Source organism: Capra hircus, chromosome 16, assembly GCF_001704415.2.
Source record: "Capra hircus breed San Clemente chromosome 16, ASM170441v1, whole genome shotgun sequence".
Lineage (NCBI taxonomy): Eukaryota > Metazoa > Chordata > Mammalia > Artiodactyla > Bovidae > Capra > Capra hircus.
This window is the reverse complement of record NC_030823.1, coordinates 46,269,417-46,275,416: the sequence shown is the minus strand read 5'-3', so window position 1 is coordinate 46,275,416 and position 6,000 is coordinate 46,269,417.

Here is a 6,000-nt window from a genome sequence, read left to right as displayed (position 1 = left end):
CCATGGCAGACTTTCAATTCCTGTTAGAATCAACAAGGACTTCCATAGTAGCTCAGCTGTAAAGAACCCACCTGCGGTGCAAGAGACCCCGCTACAATTCCTGGGTCAGGAAGATCCACTGAAGAAGGGACAGACTACCCACTCCAGTACTCTTGATCTTCCCTGGTAGATCAGCTGGTAAAGAATCTGCCTGCAATGCAGGAGACCTGGGTTCGATCCCTGGGTTGGGAAGATCCCCTCTAGAAGGGAGTGGCTACTCACTCCGCTATTCTGGCCTGGAGAATTATGGCCTGTATGGTCCATGGGGTCGCAAAGGGTCGGACAGGACTGAGTGACTGTCACTTTCACTTTTGGAATCAATGAACTCTCCCCAGAGAAAGCCTTGGACCTCCCAATCAGCTGAGGCTGAAAGAAGGTCCTTGAAGCCTCCACCCCACATGCAGAGCCTCACTTTGGGATGCAGCCACCACCAAAACTCAACAGGAAAGGCTTTGCAGGCTGCCAGGTGCAGACACAGCTTCTGCAAGGGAACAAAGCCCCGCTCCAGCCGGCTGCTGAGGCTGCGAAATATCAGCCCCGGGGAGGCAGGTGATAGAGGAAGCACCTTTGCTGGTTGGCCCTGAAGCCCTTTCCCAGGGCTGACTGACCCTTCTCCCAGCTCTTGCCCACTCACAGCATTGCATCCCACACAGTACCAGGGAGAGTCCCACATTCTAGCTTCAGAATATCCCAGTCAGGAAGTCTTAGCCCCTAAGAGAGAGAGGATCATTCAGCTTCCCTCTGCCCCAAGCACAGAGGTTTCCTCACACTGACCGTCAACCCCAGGGCCTTCTCTCAGGCATCTCCTGCCCAGATTGGAAGAAGATGCACTTTTTCCCTCCCTGACCCAACAGTCTCAAGAAACTTGTTGATGGAAAGCTGAGTTGCCATAGATTCTTTGGGAGCTGTCTGGATAAGTGGCCCTAACATTCTCAACTTCTGGTGATAAAACTCAGTGATGGGAGCTGCAACATGGATGGACGTACCATCTTGAAAAAACATCGTTCAGATGTAATCCATCCAAGTCCCCTGAATGGCCAGCCCATTCCTACCTCCCAGCCCAACCCCCTAACTCATGCAGAGTCATCAGCTCCATCACCCAGTGGAGATACCAACACCAAGGCTCCATGAGGGAGGAAAAGTCCCTGGACCCTCCAGGTGTTGCAGGTAATTTTTAGAATCAATGAACTCTCTTCTTCAGGAACCGGCCAGTCTCTCCAGAGGGTGATCAGAAACCTCATCCTGCCTTTGTTGGAATAATCAGGGGAGACAGTCCCTCCTCAGCCTGCCCCACTATTTCCTGGGATATGCAGGTGGAGCACCCACCCCAAAGGAGGCTGGCTGAGCTGGGAGGTGGGGAAGAAGCTCACTATCCCTCTGGATTATAGCTACTAGAAGGAGAGTGGAACTGTGAGGAGCAGAGCTGCATCACCCACCTGCTAATACAATGTCTAGCTCCTAAGGCTATCCTGTGAAATAATTAAGATACTCCATCTGTACCATTTATGGTCGTTTGGATATAAAATACGGAGTCTGACTCTGGACAATTTAAGCATTTATTGAGAGAAAACAAAGACACTTTCTTTTTTTTAATGAAAAGGAAAAGTGAAGCACCAGATATTATGAAGGGCAGGAACCAGATCACTTCCTGTCACCTAGGCAGCCAGGAGCAGGCTCCCTAAGGTGACAGCAACCATCTTCCATTTTGGTAAGAATCAGAATTCTTGGAGAGAGAGTCTGATTGGCTGAGCCTGGGTCCTGTGCCCACCCTTTGGCCAGGTGAGGGAGGGACTTCTTGATTGACAAGGCTGCGTGCAAGTAGTGTGAGCTCATTCTACAAAGCAGAGTTGAGCTTACTGGAAATTGTGGGAATGGATGCTGAGTTGGTGATAGGCAGCAGGTGTTACTTGCCCTGCACAGGTGAAGGTCTTTCTTTGATGTCCAGAGCTTGGTGACCAATTCTTTTTGTACACTCCAAGCTTTCAAACCAGACTTTGGGAAAATGGGATAGATTGGGTGGGGTGAGGGAAACATCCTTGTGTCTAGCCAACCCACCAAAGATACTTGGGAAAATTTGCCCACATCACCTGTAAGAGGCTGGACAAGTATCCTGATTTTATCTTCAGGCTGTGAAGGTTTGAGCATTTTTGCATCGCATTTGCTTTGATTTTTTATCGTGTCTTCCTCACCATTGCCCATAAGCCAAGACAGGACAAGAAATTCTGTCTTCATATACCAAGATGTCCATCTAAAGCCCTGTGCCTGGCACATAGAAAACTCTCAGTAAATAGTTCTTGCTTCTGTTCCCCAAACAGTAAGCGACTTGCATCAAGAAACAAAGCAAGACAATGGATTGAGTAGCATTAAAATCCATTTTCCAGTGGGAAAAGTAGGGGGTCTTAAATCCTGATCTGCTAGAAACTCAGTTCCCTGTTTCTCTAGACTTTACCCCTAGTTTTTCTAGCCAGCCTGGTGGGCTGGTGGGTTGAGAATTGTGTTGAGTTGCCACCTGGGGCCATTTGCTGCTTGGAGCTGGTTCTCCCTCCTTCTCCACCTCCCCTTTTCCTCTCCTCTCTTTCTCTCTCTTTTCCTCCCTCTCTCATCATCTCTTTCTATCCACTTCCTCTCTCTCCAACTCTCCTCAGCTTATCAACATCTACTTCACGTACCAACCCAAATTTGCACTGGGGTTCAGTGACAAGAAAATCTTTAGAAGAAGCAAAATAAGTTATCCCAAGTAGAACCTGACCCATTTAGGTGACACTTATATTCCCAGGAGCACAGAATATAACAAAGAGAGCATCCCTGGACCTGGGAGGGTGAGCGTTGGCATCAAGTCAGATTTGCTCTCAAGGGAAAAGAAATCCAGTGGAGTGCCAAGCTGGGGTTTGATTACTTTTGGGCAGATCTGAGGCCTCAGAACAAAAGCCCCTGTTCCAATTTCAGGTCCTAGAGGCTGCTGAAGTATCCCCCAGGGTTTTACCTAAGCAGGAGGGTGAGATGGATGACTCTTGGAAATACATTCATTTCATTTCAGAGGTGGGTAGGATTGGGGCACTGAAGTCACACCACTGGGTTCAGAGCCCAGCCTTTCCAGTTCTGGGAACTTGGGCTGTTTCTGAAACATCCTAAGCCTGGATTTTCTCATCTGTAAAGTTCAGTTCAATCACTCAGTCGTGTCCAACTCTTTGCAACCCCATGAAATGCAGCACTCCAGGCCTCCCTGTCCATCACCACCTCCCGGAGTCCACCCAAATCCATGTCCATTGAGTCAGTGATGCCATCCAACCATCTTATCCTCTGTCGTCCCCTTTTCCTCTTGCCCTCAATCTTTCCCAGCATCAAATGATAATAATGATAATATACCGCCCTCGGAGGATTTAATGCAATGGTGAAGTGTCCACTCTCCCCACCCGGTCCTTGAGTGCTGCTGGAGGTGCTTAGGTGGACACGATGAGGATCGCCAAGGCAGCCTCTTCCAGGTCTCCAGTGGCCACACCCACCTCCCCAGCCTCCAGGAAGTGAAGACTTATTACCTGGAGGCAAAGAGGGAGGCTGAAGTCCTCTCACTCAGCCTCCCCTCCATTAGAGCTCTAGTTCTGCAGCTCCCCCTGGGTCCACAGGCTCACTCTGAGCCCACGACTTCCCCCTGATCCCATCAGTTGTCCCGAGTTTCACAGGCTCTCCTGGGTCCATGAGGTCTCCCCAGCTCCATGGGTCTTCCCTGATTCCATGGGTCAATGAACTGTAAGTGGATCCTACCTCTTGCCAAGGATACCAAGTGTTCTCCCTGGAACTGGGCAATGATCAATAAATGGTCCCAGCATGGGACCCACAGGAGGGCTAACAGGTTTCACTTGGACCCTCCCCACCACCATGTGAGGGCCCCCATCCAACCAATCCCCTCTAACCAGTGGACCAAGGCAAGGTGTCAGATCAGAGCCAGTGCCCAGGAGACCAGACCTTGGCCCCCTCCCTTACCTTGTGCATAATAAGCCTGTGAACAGGGAGGGTCCCCTGGGTAAAGCTGGGAGGAAGGTCCATGTCACGCACTTATGACACCATTACAGGTTCTTCCTAAGCCCCCTCCTCTGCCCAAGGGCTTTGAGTCATAAATTGACTCAAGTGTGGGAACTCTCAACCACAGAATTCAAGTCATGATTCAGACCTAGACCTTTACTACTCACTTACATATTTATGTCAGTTTACAAGTCAAATAGGCCTCAGTGGACTGCCATCTGATTTTCATTTCAAGAACCCCACGATCAATTAACCACAGCAAAGACCTCTGATGAGCAAACTGACCCTTCTGCTTGCTGTGTCTACTTCTCTTCCTCCTCTGACTGCTGCGTGTGGCTTCTGGCTTCTAATCTCCAGGGACATTTCCCATCACCACTCTGGTTAGCAGTTTTACAAATTAATCAGTGTGCTTTCAGTGACAGGGGACATCCTTTTGCATTCTGAGCCCAGGCTAGTGTCAACCAACAAGAGAAATATTAGATTCCTTCTCAGCTGTCCAGGCTGGTGCGTTACATTACATCTATATTGTGTTAAATGATGTCTTCACAAAAGATGTCTTCTGAGTACTGATGAATGAAGCTTATTTGGAAATTGAATGCTAGAGATGTAACCAAGTTCAGGTGAGGTCATCCTGGACTGGAGCAGATCCCGATGCAATGACTGTTGTCCTTACAGAAGGGGGTCTTTAAGGGAGGGTTAAGGAGGGAGCAGGAAGGGATGTGTCTACAAGCCAACCACTGTCTGCAACCACCAAAAGCTAGGAAGAAGCAAGGATGGCTCCTTCTCTAGAATATCCAGAGAGAGCACAGCCCTGCCAGCACCCTCATTTTGGATATCTAAGCCTCCAGATTTTGAGAGAATATTTCTGTTTTTCTAAGTCAACTGGTTTGTGATACTTTTTTTTACAGCATTTATGGGAAACTAACACCAGGGTTTCCCTGGTAGCTCAGACTGTAAATCTGCCTGCAATGCAGGAGATCTGGGTTCAGTCCCTAGGTTGGGAAGATTTCCTGGAGAAGGGAATGGCAAACCACTCCAGTATTTTTGCCTGAAGAATTCCATGGACAGAGAAGCCTGGAAGGCTACAGTCCATGGGGTCACAAAGAGTCAGACATGACTGAGCGACTAACGCTTTCATGTTTACCTTCAAACCTCACCATACCTGTATCTATAGTTATCAGTTGAACCTGACATTAATCATGTGCTTCCTTCTTGGGTTAGTATCCTAAACATCCATCCCCACAGTTGTGCCTCCAGACTTTTTATGATAGAAATTAGCAAACTCCTACAGTTCTTTGCAGTACAAGCCTTCCACTACCATTTCATTTTGCAGTTGATCCTCTGGGACATGCCAAGGTCTAGTAATCTGAGGACCATGCAGAGAATTAAGGGTGATCCCTTTCTTTCCTGGGGAGGCTCTCTCTGTGTCAGGTGGGGCGGTATTCTCCAGTAAGAACAGAATAACTTCATCAGACAAGGACCGAGGCTGCATCCTCAGGATAGCTCCAAGGAAAGGATGGACTTCATGCTAATCAAAAGATTGCAAATCCTTCCACATATTTGTAGTCTAGTTTCTAGGTTTCCATTCTTTCAGATCAGTGTCCTGTGTTTTATATACAAGACTTAGGGAAACTGTATCATCAAAGCTGCGGTTTTTCCAGTAGTCATGTTTGGATGTGAGAGTTGGACCATAAAGAAGGCTAAGCACCCAAAGAATTGATGCTTTCAAATTGTAGTGCTGGAGAAGACTCTTGACAGCAAGGAGATCAAACCAGTCAATCCTAAGGGAAATCAACCCTGAATACTCATTAGAAGGACTAATGCTGAAGCTGAAGCTCCAATACTTTGGCCACTTGATGCAAAGAGCTGGCTCATTGGGAACGATCTGAAGCTTGGAAAGATTGAAGGCAAAAGGAGAAGGGAGCAGCAAAAGATGAGATG